The 17,388-nt window shown below is 34.8% G+C and overlaps 1 non-coding gene across 1 annotated transcript; it reads left to right on the forward strand.

Annotated features, from left to right (window-relative positions):
• Positions 1 to 12,113: 12,113 nt before the first annotated feature.
• On the forward strand, positions 12,114 to 12,219 carry LOC140815747 (small nucleolar RNA R71). Its single transcript, XR_012114396.1, has one exon. It is a non-coding gene; the product is annotated as a small nucleolar RNA R71 (small nucleolar RNA).
• Positions 12,220 to 17,388: the final 5,169 nt, after the last annotated feature.

Raw genomic sequence — 17,388 nt, forward strand, 5'->3', positions numbered from 1 at the left:
AGCCGTCACTAAGCGCTCTTTCAACTTCTCGTATGCCTGCAAACAATCAGAATTGAAATCAAAAGGCACATCTTTCATGAGTAAAGAAGATAAAGGTTTTACAATTTTAGAAAAATCTTTGATGAAACGTCGGTAAAAACCGGCGTGGCCTAGAAAACTTCTAACTCCCTTTATGGACGCCGGAGGTGGTAAGTTCTTGATAACTTCAACTTTCGCCTTATCCACCTCTATTCCGTGCCCCGAAACCTTGTGCCCTAGGACAATTCCCTCTTGTACCATAAAGTGGCATTTTTCCCAATTAAGCACCAAGTTTGTCTCCTCACATCTCCTCAACACTACCTGCAAGTTCTGCAAACAATCATTAAAAGACGAACCAAAAATCGAGAAGTCATCCATAAATATCTCAAGAAAAGTTTCAATCATATCATGGAATATAGCAGTCATGCATCGCTGAAAAGTGGCAGGGGCATTACACAAACCAAATGGCATCCGTCTAAACGCAAAAGTGTCATAAGGACAAGTGAAAGTGGTTTTCTCTTGGTCCTCGGGCGCAATCATGATTTGGTTATACCCAGAATACCCATCTAAAAAACAATAGAACTCATGACCCGCTAACCTCTCAAGCATTTGATCAATAAAGGGAAGGGGAAAGTGATCTTTACGGGTAGCATCATTCAATTTCCTATAATCAATGCACACACGCCATCCCGTAACAGTCCTAGTGGGTATTAATTCATTATTTTCATTTGTGATAACAGTAATCCCACATTTCTTTGGCACACACTGAACAGGACTTACCCATGCACTATCAGATAGAGGATAGATAATACCTGCGTCGAGAAGCTTAATTGTTTCAGCCTTTACTACCTCTTGCATCTTTGGATTTAATCGTCTTTGAGGTTGCACAAGAGGTGAGTACTTCTCTTCCATCAAGATCTTGTGCATGCAGACGGATGGATTTATTCCTTTGATATCTGCCACCTTCCACGCAAATGCACCCTTGTGCGCTTTCAAAACTTCCAACAGCTTGTCCTCCATCACATCTGTCAAAGCAGCAGAAATAATGACAGGTTAAGTGTTATTCTCACCTAAGTATACGTACTTGAGGTGTGGAGGCAACGGCTTTAGCTCAAGCTGTCACGTACCGCACTTTTACTACTTCAAAATTTGCGGAAAAATTAAAAATTTTCTTAAACATAAAATTTCATACGGTCATCACTTGTCATTTTACTTAATAATATTAAAATCAACATTCCCAACTAATATTTTCCAACAAAGTACTTATTTCAAATCATCTCACATCCAACATAAAAACATAATATTTTAAAGTTTTCATAAAACATAAACATAGTGGTCCTCGGGTTTAGCCTTCTGCTCAGTCCAAGCCTGCCCCTTGATCGCCACCTCCTGTCTCCTCCTCAACATACTCACCTGCATCGATCAAGTCTAGTGAGTCTAAAGACTCAACACGTATAAACTGGAATAACGAGTACTACATAATAAAATCGCATGCAACTTAAAAATAGAACATACATAACTTGAAACTTGAACTTGCATAATAAACTTGAAACTTGCATAATAAATTTAAAACTTTCATAATAACCTTAAAACTTGAACATACATACTTTGAAACTTGAACTTGAATAATAGCTTGAACTTTGCATAATAACTTTGAACTTTGCATAATGACTTTGAACATACGTACATACATACTCTGACGTGCCATCATCATAAACTTTCATAAACATACTGCATACTTGAACATACTTGAACATACGTAACTTCATCATTTTCGTAGAGGATGTTTCAAAGCAAGTGACCCATAACATAATAAATATCTGATCAGACAAACCACAGTACTGGGCTGACAGGGACGTATCCACTGTCACATACATGAGATCTCTGTTCATAATTTAACAGGCCAGTTGATCCACGTTCATAATTTAACGCTTCACAACCACGATCTAACCCGTTCATAATTTAACGGGCGGATTGGTCCCCGTTCATAATTTAACGCTTTCCAATCCTAACTTCAAACCCGTTCATAATTTAACGGGGTGGAGAGGTCCTCGGCCACGTTCACCGACTTCCAAACCCATTCACTTTTGGTCACAAGACATTTAGCATACCTCAAAAACTTCAAATATTTTCTTTGCACGTCATACATACTTACTTGGTGTTGAGGGATTCGTTGGATGTCAATCGGGTCGTTGCTGCAACATACTAATATGAATACATAAACTTAACTTGTACAACTTAAACGTAAATGTCATGCTTAATCCCAAGCTAAATAAATTCTTAGAACATTCTATAATTTTTCATGACATAACCTTGTAAAACATCATATTAAACCATAGCATAAAACCTCAAATCAAACCTTAAATAATAAAAGAATATACCTAAAATCTGAAGGTACACGGACCCCGTCCCTAGGTCCGTATCATGGTCCGTGTCCGTGCGCTTAAAAATTGTTGTGATGAAATAAGAAGGCACGGACCCCGTGCCTACCTCCGTGTCTGGGTCCGTGTCCGCTCTGTTCGACGAATTATTTTATGAAAAAAATTTTTCGACATATCTATTCTCCCAATTAACACATAATGCATCAAGATTCATCACTATGAGACCATTCTAGGACACCATAACAATGAACTAAACTTTTATAATCACCCTACAATTCATACGACCCAAAATACTGTCATTTATATTAAAGTTTATTTCTTACGACTTCTTAATAATTCAAGCTCTTAACGACATGAATCAAAACCTCAAAAATACTCTAAACATCATTACTAACTTTCTTATATGCAGCAACGATCACCCGTCGATCTCCAACAAAGCCTGCAACATAAAAACTTCAAGAACAAATTAAAATTCATAACTTTCTTGAAACACGATTTGAGCAGTCATACTAAAAACTCCATAACTCATTCGTTTTTAATCCAAATAACTCGAATTTTATATCAAATCGAACGTATCAAAAAGATCTACGTTTTTGTAGTTGAATGTTTTCTCAAAATATGTACCTAAAAATTGCAGTTTTCGAAAGAACATCAAAACAGGAATTTTCGGATCTAATTTGAGCAGTCATACTAAAAACACCATAACTCACTCGTTTTTAATACAAAAAACTCTAATTTTATATCAAATCGAACGTATCAAAAAGATCTACGTTTTTGTAGTTGAAAGTTTTCTTAGAATCATGACCCAAAAGTCGCAGTATTTAAAAATACAGTAAAAACGTGATTTTAGATCTAAAATTAATTCAAAACTGATCCGAATCGTTTTCTGCTCAAACGACGAACGTCACACATATATTTTTACACATAAAACAACGCAACACATAATATGACATGATCGATACAGAAAGAACAGATTATACGTGCCTTTTGATATTTAAAAATACCGTAAGGCAATTATGGCACTAAAATTCTTGAAGAAAAACAACCAAATCTTAGCTGGAAAATTTTTAAAGGAGAAGAACGATGGCTAACCAGGAAGTTGGAGAGAAAAAGAATTTAATATAAAGATTGATGGAATAATGGAGAAGAGTTTAAAGAGAAATTCTCTTCTCCCCTTAGTCAATTAAATAATAAACATGTGTGGTGTATATCTAACGTGTGTGTGTATGTGTGGAGACATGTGTGTGTGAGTTTGCTAGATAATTAGGGAAAAGTTTTGGCTTAATTATCTATTTAACATGCTAATAAAAATACTAATTAAATTGCTACTAAAATACTAGATTACATGTAAATCAAATAAATAGGAAATAAATTGCTTAATTGCATCATTATGGTGCTAATTAAAATGTTAACTAAATTAACAATTTAATTAAAATATTAATTAAAATACCATCTAAAATATTATTTAGAATATTAATAAATTGCTAACTCATTATGATTTTTATAAAATCTTCTAATTTGAAAATAAAATGTTCCAATACTAATTCTTTAAAAGTTTCAAAATCCTAACATCACTAAATACATGAATTAAATCATTAAATTACTAAAACTAAATAATTCATTTAAAATACCCCATCCTTAACTTAAAATAAAATACCGCATTAAAATTTACTAAAAATCGTCCCGGTCTCCTTTCCTCGATCTCGCCTCGAATAATCGTCTGAAACATAAAACTCAAGAAACATTTTAACATACATTAAATAAACATAAATAATTAAAATAATAAATTTCATAAATTAAATGAAAGCATGCATTAAAATCATTTAATAAAATACATAAGGAATTTAATAACTTGCACGCACGTGGTTCATATGGACTTAAAATTTTCGGGACTTCACAATCTATCTCCCTTAATTTGAATTTCGTCCCCGAAATTCGCTAATCCTCAATAATCCAAAAGTTTAGATTCTTAATTCTAGTATTCTAAAAATCCATGCTACCGCTGCGCTACTCTGATAAATATTTAAGTCTTATGTTGTCTTACATCTCTTCAATCCTAATTAAATTTCCTACGAAAAACCTCGTTTGCGATTCACAACTTAAAATGACTTATGGAGACTTACTTTTACTTTACTATGATCTTGACTTCTAACTTTTCTCGTTGTTCCCAGTATTAGAAATGAAGGTTCAAGCTTATCGTATTTTACTTTTCTTATACTATACTCGTAATGTTCATCGAACTAATACATTAGCATCAATGCAGTTTAGCCTAAGAAATCTTAGCACCAAAATTTTTCTGATCAACTTCTATCCACGGCAATACACTTAAAAGTTAAAATCTTATCTTACCTCATAATAATATTGGCCTACAACTCTTGAATCAATTCTTTACCTTACAATACCACCGTATGTAACTTAGTTATTTACAAATACGTCCCAAATATAAAATTGTTGTCAACCTTTAATTTCGAGCAAGGAATACAACAAGTATAAAAGTCTATAAGATTTTTAAACAAAATAAATTATGACATCTCATTATAATAATGAGATATGATATACATAATTATTTAAACATATCTAATATTATATACACCATATTTTTACCATAAAATTATACAAATACATACATATACCAACGGTAACTAACGGCTAGTTTTTTTTTTCTCTCTATAAATAACATCTCACAAATACATTCAATCACTCCAACTTTCTCTTCTCTTCTAAAACTTATTCTTCATCAAAAATTTTTTTTTTTTTTTCGAAGAAAAAGAAGATGGCTTTTGCAAAGTTATTTTCAATTATTTTAGTTATTATATTTACGATTCTTGTATTTATCGGAGAATATCCTCCTCATGTTTTTTCTTTATTTTTACGATTACGTGTAATTGTTGTTTATCCATTACTTTGTATTGTAATATTCATTAATTAATAAAATGCATCGTGATTTGTCGTACCACCATGGCAAACTTTTAGATTTCTTACTAAATAAAAATGTTAATATTCATTGATTGATAACTTATGTTGAACACCACTAATTCCCTTTTGTATTTATTTCACCCACAAAAATTTCCGTACTAACAAATATTTCATACATTTAAATTCAAGTTGCGCAATCCAAATAGTTTTAGATAACATAATTCCAACACACATATTAACGTATTCCCAATTTTCTTAATAACTTACAAAAAAAAAAAAAATTCTCAAGACCAGATGTCTACTTAAATCTTTTCATACATCTATCGAGTAATCTAACCATCGATCGTACTCAACTTTCTAGAAAATAAAATTCCAACAAAAGTATAGTCCTAGCTGTTAAGATCATTGATAAAAACTTATAACACATAAATCTTAAGTTCCCAAAAATTTTGCTAACTCATTGTCTACTCTTATAACTTAGTTAATTGAGCAACTTTTACCTCAAATCGTTATCATTTTAAATTCTTATTTTGCCGCAACATTAATTCACTAGCGCCTAACTTTCGAGCCAAATATCAATTCATCTTACAACTCCCTTGATTACCATTTCTTATAATATTATAACCAAATACTTCAATGTTCTAATGATCTCTTCGAGCTTAAATCCCCGAGATTTCTATCATTTAAACCATTCAATTCTCATTTACCGCTAAACTAGTTCTCCAAATTTCTTAAAATTGTAGCATAAATTCTTAAATTCCTAAAAAAATTACCCAATTGTCCTAAATTTCAAAAATTCCACAATTACCCATAAGTTGTTGGCATTCTTAATTCCATCTTATAAGTTTCTCGTAACATAAAGTTCGACAATCTTAAGCTTATTAAACCCAAAAATCAATTTCCATATCATGTCTTACATTTCTATTAATATTTAAAATCCCAAGTGTTCCTCAAAATTACGTATTTAATCCTCACAAATTTCGGACTTTGCAATTTGGCCCTTAAAGTTCCCAAAATTTATATTTTTGGCCCTACAACTCTTTGAAATTTGCATCTTCATACCCATAAATTTTTCGACTTAACCCCATTAACCTTAAAATTCTTGAACTAAAAATTTAATCCCAAAATTTGGTAAATTCGAAAATAATCCCTTAGAATATTGCTTTGCACTCAGGTCTTTAAAATTTTCAATTCGTGCAATTCAATCCTTAAATCCAACTGGGAAGACATGCATCCTAAATAAATTCTACGTCTTTATATTTTCTAAAGATCGTCGTAGTCCCGAACCATTAATCCTTTAATGGAGTTCTAAAAGAATCAACTCAGCTAACAACCATGAATCATCAGAAATTTCTTATAAAATCTACAAGTCCCAAAAGCATTCATCATTATCAAGTTTAACTTATGACCCACAAGTATAACATCAGTACTATTAACCAAAAATTAATATAGACAAATCATTTTCAACTTTTCCAAACGCCCAAAAGTAAAATTCTTACTCATGTCCAAGTCCACCACACCAACATGCAAGAAATTAATTACTTTCTCATTTCATATCATAACATGAATAAAAATTTTAAAGATTCAATCTCAATTCATAACGACAAGTCAGCCTGTACTCTGAAACGTATGTCATGTAAACATACATGTAATAGAATTTAAAGCATACACATACTGAAATCATGACTTGATGTTCATTACTTAAAAGACTTTAAAACTTACAGACTTGAGGTGTGACTTCGTGAGCTTCTTGCGACTGGCAGTAGGCATAACCCTTTACAAGAACACCGCTCTGATACCAACTGGCACGTACCGCACTTTTACTACTTCAAAATTTGCGGAAAAATAAAAAATTTTCTTAAACATAAAATTTCATACGGTCATCACTTGTCATTTTACTTAATAATATTAAAATCAACATTCCCAACTAATATTTTCCAACAAAGTACTTATTTCAAATCATCTCACATCCAACATAAAAACATAATATTTTAAAGTTTTCATAAAACATAAACATAGTGGTCCTCGGGTTTAGCCTTCTGCTCAGTCCAAGCCTGCCCCTTGATCGCCACCTCATGTCTCCTCCTCAACATACTCACCTGCATCGATCAAGTCTAGTGAGTCTAAAGACTCAACACGTATAAACTGGAATAACGAGTACTACATAATAAAATCGCATGCAACTTAAAAATAGAACATACATAACTTGAAACTTGAACTTGCATAATAAACTTGAAACTTGCATAATAAATTTAAAACTTTCATAATAACCTTAAAACTTGAACATACATACTTTGAAACTTGAACTTGAATAATAGTTTGAACTTTGCATAATAACTTCGAACTTTGCATAATGACTTTGAACATACGTACATACATACTCTGATGTGCCATCATCATAAACTTTCATAAACATACTGCATACTTGAACATACTTGAACATACGTAACTTCATCATTTTCGTAGAGGATGTTTCAAAGCAAGTGACCCATAACATAATAAATATCTGATCAGACAAACCACAGTACTGGGCTGACAGGGACGTATCCACTGTCACATACATGAGATCTCTGTTCATAATTTAACAGGCCAGTTGATCCACGTTCATAATTTAACGCTTCACAACCACGATCTAACCCGTTCATAATTTAACGGGCGGATTGGTCCCCGTTCATAATTTAACGCTTTCCAATCCTAACTTCAAACCCGTTCATAATTTAACGGGGTGGAGAGGTCCTCGGCCACGTTCACCGACTTCCAAACCCATTCACTTTTGGTCACAAGACATTTAGCATACCTCAAAAACTTCAAATATTTTCTTTGCACGTCATACATACTTACTTGGTGTTGAGGGATTCGTTGGATGTCAATCGGGTCGTTGCTGCAACATACTAATATGAATACATAAACTTAACTTGTACAACTTAAACGTAAATGTCATGCTTAATCCCAAGCTAAATAAATTCTTAGAACATTCTATAATTTTTCATGACATAACCTTGTAAAACATCATATTAAACCATAGCATAAAACCGCAAATCAAACCTTAAATAATAAAAGAATATACATAAAATCTGAAGGTACACGGACCCCGTCCCTAGGTCCGTATCATGGTCCGTGTCCGTGCGCTTAAAAATTGTTGTGATGAAATAAGAAGGCACGGACCCCGTGCCTACCTCCGTGTCTGGGTCCGTGTCCGCTCTGTTCGACGAATTATTTTATGAAAATTTTTCGACATATCTATTCTCCCAATTAACACATAATGCATCAAGATTCATCACTATGAGACCATTCTAGGACACCATAACAATGAACTAAACTTTTATAATCACCCTACAATTCATACGACCCAAAATATTGTCATTTATATTAAAGTTTATTTCTTACGACTTCTTAATAATTCAAGCTCTTAACGACATGAATCAAAACCTCAAAAATACTCTAAACATCATTACTAACATTCTTATATGCAGCAACGATCACCCGTCGATCTCCAACAAAGCCTGCAACATAAAAACTTCAAGAACAAATTAAAATTCATAACTTTCTTGAAACACGATTTGAGCAGTCATACTAAAAACTCCATAACTCATTCGTTTTTAATCCAAATAACTCGAATTTTATATCAAATCGAACGTATCAAAAAGATCTACGTTTTTGTAGTTGAATTTTTTCTCAAAATATGTACCTAAAAATTGCAGTTTTCGAAAGAACATCAAAACAGGAATTTTCGGATCTAATTTGAGCAGTCATACTAAAAACACCATAACTCACTCGTTTTTAATCCAAAAAACTCTAATTTTATATCAAATCGAACGTATCAAAAAGATCTACGTTTTTGTAGTTGAAAGTTTTCTTAGAATCATGACCGAAAAGTCGCAGTATTTAAAAATACAGTAAAAACGTGATTTTAGATCTAAAATTAATTCAAAACTGATCCGAATCGTTTTCTGCTCAAACGACGAACGTCACACATATATTTTTACACATAAAACAACGCAACACATAATATGACATGATCGATACAGAAAGAACAGATTATACGTGCCTTTTGATATTTAAAAATACCGTAACGACGATACCGAAGCGGAGACGGAACAAGGCTTGATCCGGGGCAATTATGGCACTAAAATTCTTGAAGAAAAACAACCAAATCTTAGCTGGAAAATTTTTAAAGGAGAAGAACGATGGCTAACCAGGAAGTTGGAGAGAAAAAGAATTTAATATAAAGATTGATGGAATAATGGAGAAGAGTTTAAAGAGAAATTCTCTTCTCCCCTTAGTCAATTAAATAATAAACATGTGTGGTGTATATCTAACGTGTGTGTGTATGTGTGGAGACATGTGTGTGTGAGTTTGCTAGATAATTAGGGAAAAGTTTTGGCTTAATTATCTATTTAACATGCTAATAAAAATGCTAATTAAATTGCTACTAAAATACTAGATTACATGTAAATCAAATAAATAGGAAATAAATTGCTTAATTGCATCATTATGGTGCTAATTAAAATGTTAACTAAATTAACAATTTAATTAAAATATTAATTAAAATACCATCTAAAATATTATTTAGAATATTAATAAATTGCTAACTCATTATGATTTTTATAAAATCTTCTAATTTGAAAATAAAATGTTTCAATACTAATTCTTTAAAAGTTTCAAAATCCTAACATCACTAATACATGAATTAAATCATTAAATTACTAAAACTAAATAATTCATTTAAAATACCCCATCCTTAACTTAAAATAAAATACCGCATTAAAATTTACTAAAAATCGTCCCGGTCTCCTTTCCTCGATCTCGCCTCGAATAATCGTCTGAAACATAAAACTCAAGAAACATTTTAACATACATTAAATAAACATAAATAATTAAAATAATAAATTTCATAAATTAAATGAAAGCATGCATTAAAATCATTTAATAAAATACATAAGGAATTTAATAACTTGCACGCACGTGGTTCATATGGACTTAAAATTTTCGGGACTTCACACAAGCGTTGGTGGATCCTCGATGCTTGACCTTTGAGGGGTCAAATCTCTTCGTTCTCCTAGATCCTCCAGTCGCATCCTCATTGGCATTCTCCATGGTTGGTTGGCATTAAAGTGTGCCACAATTTCAGCTCTTTCTTCGTCTAACTCCTCTTCTCCCAATTCAGTGTTGATAGTGGCCTCCAAAGGGTCCCTAAGAGCATCCTGCACATAGTTGGACACAAGAGAGTTAAAAGCCTCAATTCTAAAACAACTACCAGAATGCAGTGTGTGCTTAAGTGCATTAAAAACATCAAATGTAATCTCTTCTTCGCCCACTCTCAATTTCAACTTTCCCTCTTGCACATCAATAAGTGCCTTGCCAGTCGCAAGGAATGGTCTCCCCAAAATGAGAGGCATCTCGGTATCCTCCTCCATGTCGAGCACCACGAAATCGGCAGGAAAAATGAATTTGTCCACCTTCACGAGCACATCCTCAACCACTCCGCGGGGGTACTTGACCGATCTGTCAGCCATTTGCAAGGACATCCTCGTCGGCTTAGGCTCTCCCAACCCAAGTTTCCTAAACACAGAAAATGGCATCAGATTAATACTTGCACCAAGATCACATAATGCTTTGTGAAAAACAACATCACCAATCATGCAAGGAATAGAGAAACTCCCTGGGTCTTTTAGCTTAGGTGGGATTTTGTTTTGCACCAAAGCGGAGCAATTTTCAGTTAAGTTGACTGTCATATGATCCTCCAACTTCCTCTTATTTGCTAAGATATCCTTCAAAAATTTAGCATAACTAGGCATTTGCATTAGAGCATCGGCAAAGGGAATATTGATATGCAACTTTTTAAACACCTCGAGAAACTTACCGAATTGTGCATCTAGTTTTGCTTTTTTCAATGCAGCAGGAAAAGGAGGAGGTATAACAATTTTTGGTTGTGTAGTGGGTGCTAGTGTAGGGTTAGAAGACTTACCTTTAGATGTCGCATCTTGTTCATCCGGCACTTGGTTTTTCTCTTTTTCTCTAGGCTCCAAAACTTTTCCGCTCTTCAACTCAATGGCCTTCACTTGCTCCTTTGGATTAGTCTCGATATTACTTGGCAAGGTGCCCGGCTCTCTACTCGCTATCATCTTGGCCAACTGTCCAATTTGATTCTCGAGCCCCTTTATCGATGCATCTTGGTTTTGGAGTCGAGTTTCAGTGGAAGAAATAAACTTAGACATCATTTGCTCCAAGTTGGACTTCTCTTCTCTAGGAGGATCGGATCTGTACATCGGTTGTTTGCCATATTGTTGTCCTCCTTGCGGTCTATTCTGACTGTTTTGACCGCTCCACGAGAAGTTGGGATGTTGCCTCCACCCAGGATTGTATGTGTTCGAATAAGGGTCATTATTTGGGCGGTTTTGGACTCCCACTTGATTCACCGGTGCCTCATTTTGCACATAGAAGGGATTTCCATCTTGACAGTCTTTCACATAGTGCTCTCCTCCACACTTTTCACAGAATATCTCTTGAAGACGCATAGCCGTGCCACCCACATTCAAGCCGTCTATTTTCCTGTTTAGAGCGCCAAGTTGTGCAGTAATAACAGAAAAATCAGTTACCTGGTGAACTCCGGCACTTCTCCGCTGGTTGTTCCTGTCAGATTGAGGATGATAGCTGCTAGCAGCCATCTCCTCCAACAACTCATATCCTTCTTCCGCAGTCTTCCTCAAAAGGTTCCCACACGCAGCAGCATCTATCATAGTACGGTTAGGAGTAAGCAACCCGTAATAAAAGGTTTGAACGACTAACCCAAGTGGCAACTCGTGATGTGGGCATCTTCGTAATAGATCTTTGAAACGCTCCCACGCCTCATATAGTGACTCTTGATCGAACTGAGCAAATGTTGTGATGTCTGCCCGCAGCTTCATGGTCTTCGATGGAGGAAAGTATTTGATGAGAAACGCCTTCGCCATGTCTTCCCATGTAGCGATCGAACCTACAGGTAAACAATTCAACCAAGCTTTAGCTTTATCACGCAAAGAGAAAGGAAATAAACGCAGTCTAACAGCATCATCAGAAACTCCATTAAATTTAAAAGTATCGCAAATCTCAAGAAAATCCGCGATGTGTGTGTTTGGATCGTCCACAGCAGTTCCTCCAAATTGGACGGTGTTCTGAATCATCTGGATAATGGCTGGTTTGATTTCGAATTGGTTTGCCCGCACAATCGGCCTCACAATGCTGGGGCGTGCACCATCCAAAGAAGGTTGGGCATACTCCAGCATTGGTATGCGGCGTGGCATCTCGATATGTCTCTCCTCACGCTGTTCCTCCTCAAGTTCTGGCTCGTGTCTCTCCATAAGTTCTTTAAGCCTCTGCTGTTGTCTCCTTCTGCGGAAGGTTCTTTCAATTTCAGGATCGAATTCAAGCTCCACGTCAAGTGACTTTGGCATGCACTGGAAGGGATATCTGTAAGAAAATGTGAAGTGTTATCTCAAGAGAAATGAAATAATGCTAAAGGAAATAACTAAAAATAAAATTGTAGATTAACAGTCCCCGGCAACGGCGCCAAAAACTTGATCGAGCAAAACTTGCACAGTGAAATCCCCAATAAAATATTATTTTGTATGCTCAAAAATTGATCGCAAGTGCACGATGTCAAGTTATAATATAGTGTACGTGAGTACGAGTATCGTTCCGCTGAAGACTGTGTTTAACAATTATATTTTCAGTTATTTAACATTTAGCAACGAAAATTGATTTGTATGATTATTCCTACTATACTCAATTAAATATGCAATTAAAATGACTCAACAAGTGATGAATGAGAATTTATATCTAAAATGATTGAATTAAACTCAATGAGAAATGGATTTGCTGGGAATTTCGGTTCACCCACCCCTCGTTAATCAATTAATTTGTTCGATCGTGATCTACGCTTCCGACAGGATTTCCTAATCTATTGAACACACTCTCTCGAGCTATGCCAAACTAATTCACTTAATGAAGTAATTAAATGTCTTTAATTATTTATCAAGAATGAATCGCATTTCGATTGATGAAATCCCCTAGTTTTCGACCCTAAGGACTATGACTATCGGCACGTATCCAATTTCATATATCTATGTAAATTGTAGATCCGCGAATTCTACTACTCGATCATATCACTCGTTATTCTCTCGAACTCACTCGTGATATAAAAACGTCGTTAAAGTTAGCTATTCTTTAATGACACGATAAAACAGTAGTAAAATCAAGAATAACGCACAATCAAAATATAAATTAATTCGATTCAACGTTCGGGGTAGGATCCCCTTTAATCCCAACAAATATGAAAGTTTAGCTACTAGAATTCATAATTAAAATAAGCAAAACAATATTTAAATAAAGGAAAATAAACTAGAAATACGAGACATGACGAAATCTGCGAAGAACGATGCCCGGAAACTGTCGAATCTTCAATCCAAGTGCAAAAACTCTCCAAAAACTCCTTGTGCTCCTTCAATAATGTCTGAATAATCCCCTAAAAACGTGCAATAGCCTTACCATATCAACCACACCTCCAAAATAAGGTAGAGAATCGCGCACAATAATTTCCAAAAATAGGCGGCGCTCGGGCGGTAGAAAAGTACCGCCCGAGCGCCAACTTTCTGTGATGTCCCTCGGCTGGTGCGGCATTCGCGCTCGGGCGGTAGAAAAGTACCGCCCGAGCGCCACAAGTTCTGTCTGGCACTTCGTCTTCTCGCGCCCGGGCGGTATAAAAGTACCGCTCGGGCGCCAACTTTCTGTAAGGCTTGCTCAATTAGTCATCTTTCGCGCCCGGGCGGTAAAATTCTACCGCTCGGGCGCCGAGTATTCTGTCCGAATTCTTCAACTTTGCACACTTTGCTATATTTTCCGTTTTCCGACCATTTTTCCTGCAAGTTCATCACCCAACAGTGAGATATGATAAAATGCAAATGATTACTCTAAAATGAACAAAATGTAAATGAAATGCATGCATGCACAATGCAAACACAAATAAAACTAATGCAATAAACACGTAAAAACACCACATATCACTGCTCAATTGACGTAACCAGTTAGACTGATTCATTTTGTGCGATCAGTTGGGTCTTTAGTTTTGCGATGTAAACATCTCGCGAGTGATCCTAGATGCTGCACACTAAAGTAGATCATTGGTAACACAATTAACAAGTTTGTTATCATCAAAATCAAGATTGCGAACTTGAAAAGTTCCAACAATCTCCCCCATTTTTATGGTTACAAAAAAGTTGAGCAGTGAAGCGCAATATATTCAGTTTAAGAGTTAGTACATTCAAATTGTTGAAAGCTCCCCCTTAACAACTGAATCAAAGAAATTTTGAATACAAAAGAAAAATCCCCTTTTAAAACCGAGTAGAAAGGAAATGAGAATTTAAAACAGTATTTATCAGTTGAGTGAGAGAATAACTGGGTTTTAATACAAATTTTCAGTTAAAAGAAACGCTCCCCATCAGGAACTGAATAAAAGCCTGTATTTGAGAAATATTTAATTAGTCATTTAATCATTCAAGCATCATAGGCAAGATAACTGAGAATATCTATTCAACCACAATGAGACATAACTGAATAATCATGATGTTGTATTTAAATAAACTTCCATGTATTTACATATGAGTACATACAGCAGTTGAGAAAGGAAAAACTGCTACAACAATAACATATATTAAACAACATCAGATATCAGTTGGTTTATATGACAGAACTGGATATACCATCAGCTAGTTGTCTTGACTGCTTGAACTGATACATCAGTTATGAGTTCAATTGACTAGAGAAACGAGTAAAACTGCTTTGAACTTGTCCTCTGTGCTTACCCAACTGGTCGAGCAGACTCTGACTAGGCTCACGTGGAGTTCAGCTGGTGATTAAAACAACCAACATCCCAACATAGATGAGTTTCGTCTGAATAACAACTGACTTGGTCGGTTTGCAACTTATTTCTTGTCCAGTGAGCAATTCAGCTGTTCATCTTTGCAGATGTTCCTCAGTCCCCTGCAAGTTGATTACAAGCTCCGAAGTTAGGAAATTGGAGAAGTGGCCATAACGAAAATTGCAGGACTAATCCTCTCAACTCTTTACTAAGGAGAGACATATAAATATTTTCAAATAGTTTTGAAAATAATTTGAAATACTTTTAAATAGCTTTTAACATTATTTTTAAGTAAAGCATTTTAAAATACACTTTTCTTCAAATGTTCTTCTTAGAACAACCTGCTCTGATACCAATTGAAGGATCGTGTGTGCTAGTGCCTTCGAAGGCATTTCGCACATAACAGTCTTCAATGAGCTTCAATAGCTCGTGTTATAAGAATATTAACATCGATGAATTAAATCGAGTTTTGTTTTAAACCAAGCGAAAGAAACTCGACTTAATCCTTCGTAAAGAAAACTGAAATGTAAGAAAATATTTAACTTTTGTAAACCGACTAACCGAAAGAACACAAATTAGTTTTTGTATTCTTGTATTTCAGTTATGATGACAACTGAACACACGAACACTCCAAATGATCGGAACAATTTTTCAACTGCTGCTACGTCACCCCTTCTACCTCCACGAGTAACAATTATCATAAATTTGACTGATATTAATCAAATTTAAACACAAATATACAACACGTAATACATAATTAATTACTAATTTTCCATGAGTAATCTTACCAGTATCCATAGTCTCACCCTTAGTGTTATCACTGAAGATGATCTTTGGTCATTCACAGTTGGGATTGACCAGTCTTGTACTTTGAACATCCACTGTTCAAGTACCAAATTGAATTCTTCAGTCCTTCTCGTTCATTGTTCTGCATACACAAATTAAATCATCTGGTACCCAATCCTATTTGGGTCCAAATGGGATTGGTACCTTAGGAACCCATACTTGGATTAGCCTGACTAGCCAACCATGACTAGCCAACCACTCTGTTTGTTCAACAAATATTGTGCAAAATTAATTGTGTGCAATGCTTGATGTGTTTGTGATGCTTTGTAAATGTTGGAAACAAAATGTTGTTTAGCCTCTCTCATCATTGGTTTGTCTCTATCTCTTTTGAACATGCTTGTAGTTGTAGTATCGATTGGGCTTAGCCTTTATTGATTTGTGTCTTGCCCGACTGAATCTGTAATCAGACCAATTGGGATTGAAAGATGAACTCTCTAGTGTATACCCAATACCAAACTTTTTGTTTTTATTCATCTATTTGAAAGGTTTCTCAACTTGATCAGTTGAATTCTGATGCTCATATATTGTACTGGACTTCACGAAGTAAATATATTTTCCTTTGCACATGTTCAGTTTCAACCAAGTATTACAGTTAGTGAGGTTTCTATCATTACTGTTGAAGCCGAGACCAATTTTGTCCCCTGAGTGCTTCTGCAACTCCTGCATTTTATCATGAGTTACTGACAACTTGTTCCAAATAATAATCAGTTTAGTTAATTTCTTATTTTCAGAAATAGGCCGCTGATGCTCATTCAGTAATCTTTCATTGTCAATTTCTGATTTACAACTTCTGCCTTAAGATGTAACGCTTCACTTGAATGTCCACAATTAGGCTCAATATCATTCTCAGTTAACCTTTCTTGCTTTGCTTTCACTTCCTCGAATGATTGAAAAAGTTTCTTGTACTATATTACCATGCCATTGAGTGTAGTGATGAGATCATCTCGTGTAAAATCAGTTGAGCTAAAGTCAAATGCCTCATCACAGGTAGATTACAGCTCAGCATTGACCATGAGGTATTGTACCACATCTTCATCACTCTCACTGGTGGAGCAATCTAACTCGGATTAGTCAGTCTCATAATCATCCCTCTTTTCCTTGTTGTCTTCAGTCACCATAACCTTTCTATTTTTCCTCTTTCTGAGTGCCATCTTGTCATCCTTTCTGTGAAGGCCCGAAAATTCATGCTTGAAAATTTGCGGAAAATTTAAAATTTTCTTTTAAAATAACTGAAATTTCCTCGTTCATAAATCAACTGATAAATCCAAGTCAAAGTTTAAAATATCGCAGCGGAAGGAAATAAATAAAGTTGCCAAAAATCACAATTTAAAA

Source organism: Primulina eburnea, chromosome 15, assembly GCF_022965805.1.
Source record: "Primulina eburnea isolate SZY01 chromosome 15, ASM2296580v1, whole genome shotgun sequence".
Classification (NCBI taxonomy): Eukaryota; Viridiplantae; Streptophyta; class Magnoliopsida; order Lamiales; family Gesneriaceae; genus Primulina; species Primulina eburnea.